Raw genomic sequence first — 17,308 nt, 5'->3', positions numbered from 1 at the left:
TATCTCGGGGGGGGGGTGGTTATTGGCTGAGAAAGGGTAAAAGAGTGCTGGAAGGTTCTACGCCCTAATATCGGTGGGACCATGTAGATGTGCATACATATATCTATGTATACATATCAAGCTCTACACTTGAATTCACGCACCTTACTGCCTTGTGCCATAGTCTAATACACAAGTACAAAGAAGGGCTTATGGGGGGAGAAAGGTGTGGTGAGACTTAGAAAGCTGTGACCCTAGCAACAAGAGAAAGACAGACAAACTATCAAATCATAACTTCTCTTGAAACCATCAGCGAGGTGAGGTCACGAGGAGACCCTTGCGGCCTTCAATCCAAGGAAAGACAGGCGAGTGGGGTGCTTGCTCACCACCTGCAGCAGAACCAAGGAACAGGAGGTTCTAGGCGTCACACGAGTGGGTACGAAGAAGTCACTTAAAAGAGCAAAGTGTTTCTAGAGGCCTTGTGTGGGCTGGTGTGACAGGGAGTGGGAAGTCGGAGAGGCCGGGAGGCCTGTACCCGCTGGCAGGCGTCTTTTCTTAGATGCCCACCAGGTGCTTGTGAGGGGCACCCAGCAGAGCGGGGAGGGGACGATCAGCTCCCCGACGGTGTAGGCCCGGAGAAGAGGACTGAGCACCCTGGGAGAGGCATCGAGACCCACCCGATTCTTCCTCCTTAGGGGACGTGAGCCTCCTTCTCGGGGCAATGCAAAATGCGTGCTGTCCCCGGGTACAGGTGAAGGCTCGCTGTGGCTCGTGGGGGCATGAAGGAAAAAAGCCACCTGCTCTGAGGAAGAGGCTGGAAACTGCTGGGTTCAGGATCCCATATCCAATACCAGGAGAAAGGCAGGAAACCCTCCCTCAAACGAGAACCACCAAAGGCTCAAAGCAGAGATGGGCTGCAAGAGGGAGAAGGTCAGAACCAAACGACACGCCACCCCTCACACTCAGGTGCACAGAGTCCGCTGAAGATGCATGGACCAGGCTATGCCAGCCAGAGGGCAATACCTGCCATTTTGAAGCACCGGGAGGAACCCGTAACTACACAAGTGTAAATTGGTAGATTAGAGTCCCAACATATTAATAACTACACTAAATGTAAATGGACTGGGGCACCTGGGTGGCTCAGTCAGTTAAGCGTCCGACTTCGGCTCAGGTCATGATCTCACGGTTGGTGGGTTCGAGCCCCGTGTCGGACTCTATACTGATGGCTCGGAGCCTGGAGCCTGCTTTGGATTCTGTGTCTCCTTTTCTCTCTGCTTCTCCCCTGCTCACGCTCTGTCCCTCTCTCTCCTTCAAAAATAAATAAACATTAAAAAAATTTTTTTAATGTAAATGGACTAAACATACTAATTAAAGACAGACATTCTCAGACTGAATAAAAAAGAAGTAGTCAACTCTGTGTTGCCTTCAGGTATCTACTTTAAATATAAGGCTATAGATAGGTTAAAGTAAAAAGACATGAAGAAGTCATTCCATGTTGACACTAATAAAAAGAACATGTGGTTATCTTAATATCCTATGAAGTAAACTTCAGCAAAAAGATTTCTGGGCGTCAAGAAGGACAATACATAATGATAAAAGAGTCAATGTACCCAAAAGACATAATGATCCAAAATGCATATGCATCTGATAACAGGGTTAAAAAACACAAAAAGAATAGACCCAGAGACTGAAAGAAGAGATAGAAAATCCAAAATTATAATTAGATTTCTGGTTTCAGCCCCAGGTATAAGGCGCTTGTTGTCATCTCCAACGTTACAATAAGAAAAACCTGAACAAACTGAAAATTCACAACTTTCACACGTTACCAGTGGAAATCTGTAGCCACTCTAGAAAACAGTTCGATGATTTCTTATGAAGTTAGGCGCAAAATTACCTTATAGTCCAGAAATCCCACCCCTAGAGCTTATCCCTAAGGAAAGGGAACTTAGGTTCACACAAATACCTGTCCATAAACGTCTAGAGCAGAATTATAATCACTTGAACAGATGATCCAAATATCTTTTAATTGATGAATGGATACCTAAACAGTGGAGCATCTATAAAATGAAATACGAGCCAGTAGTAAATAAGAACAAACTACTAATCTCTACAATATGGATGAGTCTTACATGCATTTGCTAAGTGAAAGGAGCCAGACCCAAGAGCCTACTTGTTCTATGCCATTCTGTAAAAATTGAATTATAGAAATAGACCAGTGTTTCCCAAGGTTTTGGGGCTGCAGTAAAGGGTCACCACAAATGGACACAAGAAAACTTTTAGGAGTAAAGAAATGTTCTGTATTGATTGTGGTGGTGGTTATGAGGTTATTTTCATTTTTTAAGAACTCATAAAACTGTACACGAAAGGAGAACTTTACTTTTGTAAATTATAACTCAATACACTTGATTTTATAACGATTAATGTGAGCTGTACTGTCTACTATAGTTCAGATAAAACTTTGGCCCATTTCTACAGTTTAATTAAAAAGAGGGAAAAAAATCTGATTTCTGGCTTAAAAAGTTGGATGTACCAAATCAAAGGGATTACTACTAGGCTAATGCGAGGACACATACATATTTTATTAATGCTTCGTTGAAATGTATGTCCCTCCCAGTCACCAACTTGCACAGTGATAGGCCCCTTTGTTCGTTCCTGATCGGATGAGGGTAATGAAGAGCGGACACATCACCCACTTGAATATCTGTGAGAAGAATGAATGTGTAGTTTTGTACACTCAGTGCTTGGGTCTCTCAAACTCCTTGCGGTATTCAGAAGCTACAGTTTTATGAAAGACCCTTGAATTGTAGCTTGGAGAAGTGTCAGTTCAAAAAAAATGCATGTTTCCCTTCTGCATCCATCAGGCAGCCAACCTGTGGTCCATTAGAAAGGGGACCTTGGAAGAAAGAACACACCTCACTTTACGTTCCCTTGCCCCATCCGTTGTGGGCATCTCCCATCGGGTGACCCTAGTGTCTGGTAGGAGGACTAAGAGGCTTGTAGATATAGTCCGTTAGGATCAGCCTCTCAGGACTGAGAGCTGGACGGAGTGAGTGAGAATCCCAGGGGATGTGGAAGATAGCCAGCACAGTATTCTTCGCAAAGAAGAGCGTTTCAGGATGATGTGTCAAAACCCAGCAATCGTACCCTGTATGGCTTACGTTTGGGAGTCTGGAGAATTCTTGGTCTGAATGCTTTCTAGGTTTGCTGGACACCAGTTTTTCAATGATGTGGGTTTAATTCTACTTTCTCTTGGATACCTGCATTGTCTTTCAGTCTGAACTGGAAAAGCAAGTCTGCAGGCTGTGATGGGATTGCCTTTAAGTGATCCCTGGATTCATAGAGTCTCATTATTCTAATTAAGAATCCAGAAAACCTTAGTGAACTAGTGGAAATACCAATGTTCTTTGGTTCACAAAAAGAATGTAAAGCAACTTGAAACTGATGCGGGCAGGCTGGGTCCGAAGGCCCAGAGGGGCCCCCCAGAAACAGCTAAGAGGGTCCTTGGCTTTGTGCAGGATAGAAATCAAACGTGAGCCAGTAGGAAGTGAGAGCAGAGATTATGGAAGACGTAGAGAGAGAGAGAGAGATACAGAAGGAGCATCTGGGAGACTCGGAAAGGAAAAGGAGCATGAATTTCACCTCTGCTTGAGGTCCCGATAAGTCACTTATTCCCTGGATCCCAGGAAGTCTCGGCGTCCATATGTCTAGCTCCGGTGCTGGTCTGGAGTAGCACATGATGACCTCGCCCGGTCACTCCTCCGATATTATCTATTATGCTGAAGACTCCAAGCAAATCATCAACTCCTTGTCCCTTACAAGGGGGACATTAAGGCGTATGTAGGGCAGAAGTGCAGGTCCTGGCAAGAATAGAAGCAGGAAAGGAAGCAAAAAGCAGATTTTCAAGGAGCCTTCCAGCTTCCCTGTCTCCACACTCTACAAAAAGCCATTGAAAGAAGAATGGTCCTGATATTAGCATGATGGATAAAAGCTCAGACTTGAAAGCCAGTCGCAGGAATTCTAGCTCTAGGGGTTAGCTGTGTGATCTTAGATCAGTGACTTATCTTCTCTGTGTCTCTTGGTTTTTCATCTGTAAGACGGGGTTAATAACAGCCTTTCATGAGTTAACACATGTACACTTCTTAGAACGGTGCTGATGTGTATTAAGTGCCATGGAGGTACTTTCCATAAAATGAAAAATGGCATGCCTTAAACAACTAATGACATGTAGGAAAAGAAATCAATTTGACCTTGATGTTTTAAACATTCTTTTTCAAGGGGCACAGATTTAGAGAAATAGGCTCATATTTTTTTCCACCAGTTCAAACCATCTGGTTTTGAAATAAACAAAACTATATAGTTCTAACTGTGAGGTCTGATGTTGCCTTCTTTAATTTTTTGTAAGAGTCCGTGGGCAGATGAGAAGGCAATGGAAATTATAATAACTAAATAAAAACGTGAAGGAATAGCCCACTAACTCTGCAGGTGAAGGAATTAGGGACAGCTTAGAATTTCTAGATCCTGCCTCCAAACAGAGTCAACATTGGGGGTTAGGGATTTAACATAGAAATTGTGAGGGGGCACAGTGCACGACAGCATCTAATGTAAATTATGGTGTTAACCACCAGAATAATAAAGAATAAGATGTCAGCATTATGAAGGAATCATATAAGTGGGAATTGGAAATAGAAAAAGAGGATGTTTATTTTTTAATGTAGTTACTTAACGTATTTTTGGAATTGCTTTTTCTTTTTTACTACATCTACATGTTACTTTAAAAACAAAAAGAAACATACTTTAGAAAAATCACCCCCTATACTGGCTGTTCATAACGTGCTAAGTAATGTCCTTATTCGAGGGTTATTTTTCTGGATTGACAGGAAGGCGAGGCAGAAACGTGGCCGAAATCATTGTCAAAGGACTTTATTAAGTGAGTCAAAGAGAAAAGAAATCCTCATGCATCTTTACAGGGAAATATAGTTTTAAATGTTATGTTTTTGAGTTTTAGAAATACATTTTCCTCTTGAAGTTTTTAATAATTAGGTCTTTACAAAGGAAAGGAAATAAGATATTGCCATAATTGAGATGTAAGAAAACTTCAAACACAGAGGTTGTTTTTTATGATTCCTAAGGGGAAAATCTGATAGTTATTTAGACCAAGAATCTGAATAACAATGATGTGTGCATAGCTTTAAAAATAATTTGTGGGTGGCTGTTACAGTTTAAACCAGTAACTTCTTCCTTCTTTGTAAGGTAAATAGCTTTTTTGACTTCCAAATTGCAAGGACAACTTAGGGTCAAGATCAGGTGTCTGGCTGATATGAAATAAACAAGACTGTCAAAATGGCAGAAGAATGGCACACACCTGCCCCAGATACTGACACAACCACCTATTTCTGGAAGCATTTGGACTCCAGGGAGTACTCAGAGGGTCCAGAGGCTAGTTAGTCAACCAGCCAGTTCTGGAGTTAGTTAATTTTGGAATTCATAATTCAATGCACATACAGCTGGTGTTTGAAGCCAGGAGATCTTTAAACTGTCTCTCTACCAGGAACTTTCAGTCCTAGCTCTTCTTGGGAAGACAGAAGCACTTCTTTTAAAAACAGAAGGAAAAGGAGGCCAAGGTTAAACAGTGTGCCGGGAAGGTAACGGCGATGAACAACGAGAGATAAAGTGAGCAGACTTTCTTGCTCAGGACTGCGTGTCCGTGGGGCCGGTGGGAGCCTATTTGAGTCACAGTGCTGAATATGGCCCTTTATTGTGGGCCCCACTATTCCTCCCTCTCATTCAGGCTGGTGTGGAACCAAAGAATAGAAGTCTCAGGGGTGCCTGGGTGGCTCAGTCGGTTAAGCACCCAACTCTAGATTTTGGCTCAGGTCATGATCTCATGGTCTTGAGATCGAGACCCGCATCCAGCTCCGCTCTGGGTGTGAAACCTGCTTAAAATTCTCCCTCCCCCTCCCCCTCTGCCCCTCCTCTGCTCAGTCACTTGCATGTAAGCCCACGGTCCTCTCTCTGTGTCTCTCAAAAAAAAAAAAAAAAAAAAAGAATAGAAAACCCAAAGACTGTAATAATTACCGGTAAAGGATGTTCCATATGAGCTGTTATTTACCCTCATATTTTAAAGAGATGGAATCGACTCAAAATTGCCTTCATTTTTTTTTAAATGGTTTATTTATTTTGAGAGTGAGAGAGAACAGGGGAGGGCCAGAGAGAGAGAGAGAGAGACAATCACAAGCAGACTCTACGCTGTCAGCACAGACCCTGACTCGGAGCTCGAACTCGTGAACCCGTGAGATCATGACCTGAGCCGAAACCAAGAGTCTGATGCTAAGCCGACTGTGCCACCCAGGCACCCCAAAATTGCCTTCATTTTTAAGTCCCAACTTTAACCAACTTGAAGCGTCATCTCTGCCAACCATTTCTAGCAGCCTACCTTAAAATCTGCGGATCCCATAGTATCTTCTAGCTCCGTGTTCTATTAACGAATGCTACTGCAACAGGTTCTCACTGGTGAAATTCCATCTCTACTGCATTGGAGGAATCGTAAGTTTCCACAAGCACACATCCCCACACTTCGCTTGTCGCAAGAATATATATTAATTTTGGAGTTGCAGGGACACTTACAGCAGCCAACAGATACTCCAGCAGCTAATCAAAGTCATAGCCTGAAAGTTCCCAACTTCTCACGAGACGGCGTCATCGCCTCATCTGACGCAAACCCAACGACACAATGGCCTCCAACGTGGTGATGCCGCCAGGCTAAATGAAGGTTTTAACCGAACCATCGCTTTGTAGAAGCGTTCTGAGTTTCGCTTAAGAGGACAGATAAAGAAGAGATTTCATTTAAAAATAAAGACATCTGTTGCCTCCTGTGTCTACATGTCTTAGATTGCCAGTTTCCTGTGGATAGCTTTTGGTCCACTCATATTTCTGGGACCAGCAGAAATCTTCCCAGTGATCTCTTTAGAGTGTGCACATCAGGACTCCAATAGCCATATTATGAGGTAATAGATACAATACCGATGTGGGTCATTTCTTGAAGTACCTATCTTTCACCTGGTAAAACACTGCAGTGGCTTCAACCAAATCAAATAGGAAGGGAAGGGGGAAAAAACACGTATCTTCAAATATCAGCCAACAACGAAAGTTATTTCTTAGGGAAGAAAGGGACCAAATTGCTGGGATTCCCTCAGGTTTTGTTATGAGTGTCCATTTCCGGGTTTTGTTACACTTTATTGCCTCAAAACATGAATGCATCTGTCTCGAATGATGCTTATTTTTTCCAGTCATTTCCCACAGCATTAGTGACAAAAGCCCATCCAATGATGCCCATTCTATTTCAGCTTTATCACATCGCTAGACGCAGAGGGGCTGACTGCAATTTTTGAAAATAAAATAAAACAGTGATTTTTGCCATCTGAAACCTGCAATGAAGACTCTTGTGAAAATTTGGTGGTACGGTGATGCGGGTACATGGAAGAATCAAAATACCGCCACTTGGAAAGATGTCTTTCTGTCGAAATATAAAGCACCACAAATTAAAAAGCCCCAGCCCACACAGTCCCAAAGGTTAAACAGAAATTTGGATTTATTACGTAACTTGCAGGTAATTTCTCCCCGAGTGCAACTTTATTCTCAGGCTCTCTTTATGGCATTCTTTGCAACGCAAAAGTTTTTAATTTTGAATGTTGATGAATTCAATCTACAGATTATTTTCTTTTATGTAACCTGTGTTAGGGGTCGGATGAAAACTCTTTGCCTACCCTATGGTTGTAAAGAGTTTCTTTTATGCTTTATTTTGAAAGTGATATCGCTTTGTGCTCTATAGTTAGACCTGTGATCCATTCTGAGATAATTTGTATGAAGTGTAAGATTCACGTTGAGTTTCATCTCTTTTTATGTGGATGTCCCATTGTCCCCGCACCATTGGGCAAAAGTATCCTTTCTCCACTGACTTGTCTTGGCGCCATAGTCAAAATCAATAGAATATATTTAAGTGGGGCTATTTATACTCTCCATTCTTCTCCACGGGTCTATGTGTTGATGTTTTTACCAATTCTACGCTGCTTCGATGATTGCAGCTTTAGAGTACCTCTGAATATCAGGTAATGCGAGCCTCCCATTTTGCTCTTTTTAAAAATGTTTTAGGGGCGCCTGGGTGGCTCAGTCGGTTAAGTGTCAGATTTTGGCTCAGGTCATGGTCTCACGGTTTGTGAGTTCAAGCCCGCGTCGGGCTCTGTGCTGACAGCTCGGAGCCTGGAACCTGCTTTGGATTCTGTGTCTCCCTCTCTCTCTCTGCCCCTCCCCTGCCCATGCTGTCTCTCACTCTCTCTCAAATTTACATTAAATTAACATTAAAATTTTTCAATAAAAAATAAATAAATAAAATAAAGTAAAATAAAATAAAATAAAATAAAATAAAATAAAATAAAATAAAATAAAATGTTTTAGCCATTCTAGTTCCTTAACGTTTCCACCCACGCTTTAGAATCAGCTTGTAAATATCTACGAAAAATCCACTTGGATTTTGATGGCAATTGCAATGAAGCCGCAGATCACTTTGCAGAGAGCTGACGCTCTGTGTCAAGTTTTCCCATGTGTGAACATGGCCCTTCCCTCCAGGTTCAAGGCCTTTGTTCCCTGACAATAGCATTTTTTTGTTTGTTTGTTTTAGTTTTCACAATACAGGTCCCACACATAATTTTTCTAGGCTTTTAACCTAAATACTCTGTTTGGAGTGGAGCTATTGTAAATGATACTCTAAATTAATATTCCCAGTTGTTCATTGATTGTTTATAGAAATAAAAGTGATTTTTGTATGCTGACCTTGTATTTTGTAACCGACCATCATTCTACATTCACTTGGTTCTAATTGTTGCTGTTGTTAGATTTTGTGTCTGTGCCCTTTTTCGAATTAAGGGATTTCTCCTCTGTTCTTTTTCTGAATGTTTTTATTATAAGAGGATGTTAAATGCTTTTTTGTGCATCTATTGAGATAATCATGACATCTTTCTTTTGGTCTGTTGATAAATTGTGCACCGTTGGTGTGCTATATTGGTATTTCAGTGTTGCTAATATTTGGTAAGACTTAAATGTTGAAACAGTATCGCATTTCTGGGGTGAATCCCTTTAGTTATAAAGTATTATAACCTCTGTCTTTTAAAACAGGAGAGTTTTAAAAAATTATTTTATAATATTTATTTATTTATTTTGAGAGAGAGAACAAGTGTATGCATGCGGGGGGAGGGGTGGGGGGGGATGCCAAGAAGGCTGTGCACTGCCAGCACAGAGCCCGATGTGGGGCTCGAACTCACACACCATCAGATCACGACCTGAGCCAAAACCAGTAGTCGGACATTTAACTGACTGAGCCACCCAGGTGCCCCCAAACAGGAGAGTTTTTTTTGCAAAACTGTAGTACAATCTCACAAAGTATTTACACTGATAGTGACACAATCTACTAATCTTATTCAGATTCTCCTAGTTTTTATTGCACTCATTTTCCTGTGTGAAACATACACATACACACACACACACACACACACACACCTTATATGCAATTTTTGTTTGCATATTCCTTGTATGCGATTTTATCATGTGTAGTTTGTGTATCCACACCATCACATCACACACACACACACCCCTTGTATCCATTTTTGTTTGCATACTCCTTGTATACAATTTTATCTTATGGGCAGTTTATATCACAGTGAAGACATCACAGTGAAGACACTGAACTATGCCGCATCTACATGGATGCCTCTCATGTGCCCTTTTACAACCACACTCACATTTCTTCTGTTTTCCCACCCTGTCCCTAATCTTTGGCAACTGTTAATCTGGCCTCATTTCCGGAATATTGTCATTTCAAGAAAGCTACATAAATGGAGTCACATGGCATTGTAGCCTTTCGAGGTTGGCTTTTTTTCAGTGAGTCTAATTCCGTTGAGGTCCATCAGGTTCATGGTGTGCCAATGGCTCATTCCACTCTCCTGCGGCGTGGTGGTCCAAGCCACGATGCACGTGCTGAAGTTTGTTTAGCTCTTCACCCATTGAATACATCTGGGTTCTTGTCGGTTCTTATCTGGTCTAACAAAGCTGCTCTGAACATTCTCGGACAAGTCTTTGTGGGAATGTAAGTTTTCATTTTTCTGGAATAAATCCCCAAGAGTGCAACTGCTGGGCTGTGTGGTAGTTTCGTGTTTTAAAAGCAACCGCCCGGGGCGCCTGGGTGGCGCAGTCGGTTAAGCGTCCGACTTCAGCCAGGTCACGATCTCGCGGTCCGTGAGTTCGAGCCCCGCGTCAGGCTCTGGGCTGATGGCTCAGAGCCTGGAGCCTGTTTCCGATTCTGTGTCTCCCTCTCTCTCTGCCCCTCCCCCGTTCATGCTCTGTCTCTCTCTGTCCCAAAAATAAATAAAAAAAACGTTGCAAAAAAAATTAAAAAAAAAAAAAAAAGCAACCGCCCAACGGTTTTCTTTCCTCGTTGTAGCACTTCCCATACTCCCGGCGATGCACGAGTGACCCAGTTTCTCTGCATCCTTGCCAGCGTTCGCCGATGTCACTGTTGTTTCTTTTATCCATTTCGATAGGCGTGTAGGGATCTCATCGTGTTTTCGTTTGCGTTCCCTGATGGCTAACGATGCGGAGCATCTCTGCCTGTGCTTGTTGGGCGTCTATACGTCTTCTTCAGTAAAATGTCTCCTCACATGTTTTGCCCATTTTCTAATTGGATTTTTGTGACTGTTGAGTTTTGAGAGTTCTTCATTTTGATAGTTCTCACTACAGATTCTTTGCGGGATATGTGGCTCTCTACCAGTCTGCAGCTGTAGTTCCATTCTCTGCTGGGGTCTCTCAAGACTCCTACACAGCCCAGGGATAAACGACCCTATATGGATCCCTTCTATCATCAGCCTGGAGCTGGAGAATTCTGGGCATGGCCACTTCTTCTGTTATGTGTCTGGGGGGGGGGGGGTGTGGGGGTCCTAAGATACCTTGCTTCTCTGTCATCCCTCCAGTCCTTGGGTCCTTAGCCCGACTGTTTTAACTTTTCCCTTTCTAGAACTTTCCTTTAGTTGCTTCTTGCACTATTTCCACGCTCTGGCAGGAAAGCATTGGGTAACGAGTCTATGTCATCTTGTGTAGACCGGAAGTAGGAAGAAGTTTTCTACTTCTTCCTCGCTTCTTTGTTTACTTATTCCCAACCTTTCTTCCTTTTCTTGGGTTAATTGGAAAGTTTTTATGATTCCTTCTTATCTCCCCTATTGACTTATATATTATTTTTTAAAGATGGTTGTCAGTTCATCATAGTCTGCTTTTAAATACTATTTTACCACTTTTCATCTAGTGTAACAACCCTAAAATGGCATATTTCCAATTATTGTCTACATCCTTCATTGCTGCCAGTGTGTGATCACAACCATCCCAGGTAAGCAAGTTACAAATCCCTCTCTCTGAAGGTGTCAATCTCTCCTTCAATTTGGGGTGAGTTGTCTGCTCTGTATCTTCAGTTATCCAGTGTATTAAAGAGAAATTTATGAATTTGAACTTAGTTTGAAATTTTTTCTTTTCTTCTCCCAAGTTTGGGAGAAACATTCTTTCCCATTTATTGCATCCCAGTGCAGAAATATTGGTTCTTAAATATTGAACTATTTCATGATGTATTTCTCTGTTTGTGTAATGTTGGATTCGACTGCTAAAATCTTATTAATGATTTTTGCATTTATATCCATCAGGTATATTGAGATGTAGATTTCTTTCTTATAACTTTTTAAAAGTTTACGTATTTTGAGAAAAAGAGAGAGAGAGTGCATGTGAACAGGGGAAGGGCTGAGAGAGACAGGGAGAGAGAGAATCCCAAGCAGGCTCTGCACTGTCAGCACAGAGCCCAACGTTGGGCTCGATTCCACAAACTGTGAGAACATGATCTCAGCCAAAACCAACAGCCGGACACTCAACCAATTGACCCACCCAGGTGCCTCTCTTATAAATTTTTAAATTTGGTTTTAGTATCAGCTTAATGCTGACATCATAAAATGAGTGGGAGAGTATTCCTTACTCTTATATTTTCTGTAATATTTTTGAGGAACTGTTATTTTTTACCTTAATGTTGGTTGAATATACCAGGGAAACAATTTGGACATGGATTTTTTTTAAGGTAAATATGTTTAACTATAGATTAAACTTCTTTAGTATATATAGAATTATTGAGATCATCCATTTCTTCTTGAGTGAGTTTTGGTATTGTGTATATTTTGAAGTATTTACCCATTTCACCTAACTTGAAAATTTTATGAGCGTATAGTTTTTTCATAATTATTCCTATTATTCTTTTCATATTCTTATCCTATATGTAGGCTATCTAGCAATGTCCTCTCTTGTATCTCTGATATGGGTCCTGTTATTGATGCTATTATTATTCTGTAATGTCTGTAGGGTTTGTAGTAATGCCCCTTTGTTCATTCCTGACATGATAATTTGTGTCTTATTTCCATTTTTTTCTTGTTTATTGTGATTGAATATATTTCAATTTTCTTTTCTTAGAAACAGCTTTGTATTTTATTGATTTATAGGTCCATTTTCTCATTTATTTCTGTTCTCTTTTTATAATTTGTCCCCTTCTATTTACACAAGGTTTAATTTGCTCTTCTTGTCTTTGAATTCTTCCCCCGGATTTCTTGAGTTATAATTGACATATAAATTTTTGAGGAATTTAAGTTTAAGGTATCCAAGCTGATGATTTGATACATGTATATATTGTGAAATAATCACCACAATAAGGGTAGTTAAGGTTCCTCTTAATGTGGAAGTTCAGATCATTGATTTGAGACTCTTCTTTTTATAACATGAAGCTTTTGTGCCGTAAATTTTTCTCAGAGCATTGTTTTGACTGAAAAGCACATTTTGAAATGCTGGTTTTTATTTAATTCAGTTTAAACTATTATCTAAGTTAACTTGTGATTTCTTCTTTGGTCCATAAATTATTTTGATGTGTGTTCTTTAATCTGCAAATACTTAGGGATTTTCCACATATCTTTCTGTTACTCATATCTGGCTCAATTCTATTTTGATCAGAGAATATAATTTGTATCATTTCAGTCTTTTAAACCTTACTTAGTCTTGCTTTTATTGCCAATATTAGTCATTTGTAATTGTGGAGAGATAAAGCTTGGCTGGATTTCCAGGTGCTTCTGACACTCTTTATACACCCTGAGAGTTTCACCCATAGTCATGTGTCTGCTTAACTGCTCCGATCCAAAAAGATAATAAACATTCTCTTACCTTTTTTTAATGTTTATTTATTTATTTTGAGAAAAAGAGAGAGAAGGGGAGGGGCAGGGAGAGAGAGGGAGAGAGAAAGTCCCAAGCAGACTCCTCTGCCCTGTCAGCCCCAATGCAGGGCTCAATCCCAAGAATTGTGAGATCATGACCTGAGTCCAAATCAAGAGTCAGATGTTTAACTGACTGAGCCAGCCAGGTGCTCTGTCTCTGGGCCAAAAAGTTAATGCCCAAAAGTCTCCAAGGATAAATGGAGCTCAGGACACTGGAGACATCTCTAGGTGATAAAATCCTAGATACATAGGGCTACTGGGCCTTGGAGAGATTTCTTTACACACCAAAGGACTGGAGTAAGGACAAGACCTTCCTGAAAGGCACAGGAAAACTCATCTATACTCATTTATTCTTATTCTTCACTGTACTGGTTTTCTAGAGCTGCTGTAATAAAATTGTGGCTGAGAACATTAGGAACACTTTCTCATGATTCTAGGGGCTATAGGCTTGAAATCAAGGTAAGGCTGCACTTTTCCACCTGAAGGCTCTTGAGGAGAATATATTTCATGCCTCTGCTGAAATTCTTTGGTTTACTCCAACCGCTGTCTCCATTGTCCCATGCCTTTTCCTTTTTTCCTTCTGCGTCTGTGCACTTCACTTCTTGTAATGACAGTAGTCACTTTGGATTAGGGCCCACCCTAATGACCTTATGTTAACTTGATTATCTCTGAAAAGGTCCTATTTCCAAATAAGATTACATGCACAGGTACCAGAGGTTGGGACTTTGATATGTCTGTTGGGAAAACAAAATCAAACCCACAACAGATGACTGTTAGAAATGTCACATTTAACATGTCCATACTGAAATTCTAATATTTCCAACTGAAATATCGACTGACAAACTTCCTCTTGTCATTTGATGTCAAGTTTACCTATCAGGTACCCAGAGGGAACCTCTTGGAATCATCTCTGATTGTTCTCTTTTTCTCACAACATGTGACCAATATCCAAGAAATTTTGATTATCTGACATTTTCTCACCATTTACGTTGTCACTACCTTGGTTCAAGGTATCATATTTATAATTGTTTTATAATATTACATGGTGTCCCAGCACTATAACTTACATGACAGTTTCCTAATGATTCCTTTTTGCTTCAAATTTTCACTATTACATATGGCACTGTGATAATAATCCTCATGCAAACATCTTTCTGCTCTTAGGTAATTATCTCTTCTAAGTCAAATCCTCGAGGTTGCAGTCAACTTGCAACTCTCTCAATTGCCTTTCAAAAAATTGTATGAACTTACTTCTTTTAAATGATCTGTAACTCACATCTTTAATTCACGTTCTGATAAGGGTGTTGGTTTTTGAGAAAAGGTAAGGTATTTGCTTCCTCTGTTTATTTTAAACAAGTATTTATTTTGTGCCCACCAGGCACCAGTCCCCGTTGTAGACACAGATTCCTGCCCTCATGGAGCTTAAATTCTAGTTGGGAAGACAGACTATACATAACGAGCATAGTAAGCAAATGAATTATATAGTATATTAGAAGGTGATGTCCACTGTGTCCAACATTCTGTCCATAAATACATGTATTAATATATAAATATAATATAATTAATAAATATAAATATATTCTCCATAAAAACAGAAGCCATCTCCATCATACTCCTTACTTTTTTCTGAACTCTCAGAAGAATTGCCTTTAACATCTGTCTTTCTGCCAACAGTCTTTTCAAGGCAATTTGGGCTTTACCTATTATAGCCCTCAAAATAATTTTTCCATCTTCCAACTTTTATCCAATTCCACAGCCATCTCAGTATTTTTCATGTTTATTTTTGAGACAGAGAGAGAGAGCGTGAGCAGGGGAGGGGCAGAGAGAGGGAGGGACAGAGGATCCAAAGCAGGCTCTCCTCTGACAGTAGAGAGCCCAATGTAGGGCTCGAACTCATGAATCACGAGATCATGACCTGAGCTGAAGTCAGATACTTAAATGACTGAACCACCCAGGCACCTGCCGTTTCAATATTTTTCAGTATTTGTTATAGCAGCACCCCACTCTTGGTACCAAAATGGGTCTCAGCCAGGATGCTACTAGAAAACCAGAACTAGCAGTGTGTGTGTGTGTGTGTGTGTGTGTGTGCGTGTAGAATATAAATAAAGAGACAGTATGAGACTTACATAATTGTAGGGACCACCTAGCCAATGAGGAACCTTTAAGTGAGGCTGCCGGCAGGTATCTCACACAGGGTGGAGGTTACAATGGAAACAAAATTTCTTCCTCAAGGAAACCTTGTAAGTCCTTTCATCAGATCGGATGATGTCCACCTACATTATCAAGGGCAAACTCCTTTACTTAAAGCCAGTTGAAAAACAACTTCACAGCCACACCTGGGTTAACATTCGATGAATAACTGGGCAGCACAGCTAGCCAGGTTGTCACGTAAAACCAACCACCACACTCACAGACTGGCAGTTTGTGTGGGAAGAATTCCCATCAGTTTTTATTGCGTTGCCTTAGAGGTAAAAATTAGGGGCAAAAAGGGGCCATCAGACTTCTTATTTACTGTGAGGCATTTAATCAGAAATCTGTCTCTGATCCAGAATGCCTCATGTGTGAATTCAAGATAAAATTAACAAAGATGAATATTAAAAACCCAACAGTAATCTAATAATAAAACTATAAATTTTAAGGGAAAGTTTTACTAGTTTAATTAAATGTTACAATTTTTGAGAACACCTTCCAAAACATGCATCAATAATTTATTGCTATGACTCAGTTCAATGTCTCAACATCTGTTGACTGTGGATAAAAGTCTTCTGTACTCACTAGATTGTTAATATAAAATTACACTGTATGATGTGTATTACCCGCTTATGAAAACCATCAGATGGACTATATGATATACTTTGGTTTCTTCATTCACGTCTTTTCTTTTATCAACTCATTTTTGGAGTTCTTTTTATTGAGTTCATAAATTTATTAAATTCTTCTATAGTGGAAAGCATGTAAAGAAGATCTGTGTTGCTATTTCTTGATTTTTTTTTCCAACAGAGTTCTTTTTTTTTTATAGCTTTTACACGTTTTTCTTTTCTTTTCTTTGATGTCTTTGAATTTTCTTTAATATATTTTACTTTATTCTCACCTTGAGGATGTAGCATGAATATGTCAAACATGATCCTGCCCTCCTGGAACTTAAATTCTTGACCCTGAGAGACAGATGATCAACCCGAGAGTACATCCTACTGAATAGCTCTTAGAAGAGCCCCAGGAGTCGCTGCAAGGCCCAGTGAATGGCTCCTGAAAGCCCATAGCAGACTCAGAAGTCCTTCCTGCTCATGCTAATGTCCTGCGGTCGTGAAACGGACCTTTCCCTTGAGGGTTTTTCTCCCTTGGTGTTTCCCAGTGCCCCCTTTTCCAAACTATAGAATATTAGGAGAAGTCTAAGGATTTAATCAATGCGGATTTTGCATTCTGCTGTCCGGAGACAGGGATAGGATTAAAATGTTCACTTTGCCTGATTTGAATTTTTAAATTTGTTATCTGCCACCATCCCATTGACTTGAATTGTTGATGATGGTGAATGTTTACCTAGCGCTTAATTTCACGTATCAATTTACATCTTTATGTGTAATCTGTATATATGTATTTTGCACTTTTGTATCTTAGGTGTTGCGTGACCGTGTTTTATCCCACCCCCTCTACCTGAAAATCTAGCCTTTAATGTAAAATAGTTACCTTAATGCTTCCTGGAACAAAACTCCTTGCTATTCTTTAACGAATGGTCTTTTTTGTCTTCCTGCAGTGTCCATCGGCATTCAAACAGATGATGCGATCTGTCAGCTTCACACAACCATATCTGTAGGCTCCAGAGGAGTATCTGAAATCAATAGGGATGGAATCGTGGTAATTAAATTATAGCACTTACATATAATTACACTTATGTAAAAAATATCCACCCCTGCTCATAGCTGCTCCTGAATAGGATAGACATAAATCTTTGCAAATGATCTCTTTGGGGGTGGGGAGGAGAAAGAGCGTTAATCTTTAAAATT

This window comes from Lynx rufus, unplaced genomic scaffold (assembly GCF_022079265.1).
Source record: "Lynx rufus isolate CCGP_SWC_20201006 ecotype Redwood Valley unplaced genomic scaffold, mLynRuf1.p SCAF_20, whole genome shotgun sequence".
NCBI classification, from domain to species: Eukaryota; Metazoa; Chordata; class Mammalia; order Carnivora; family Felidae; genus Lynx; species Lynx rufus.
Note: the sequence above shows the minus strand (reverse complement) of the source record.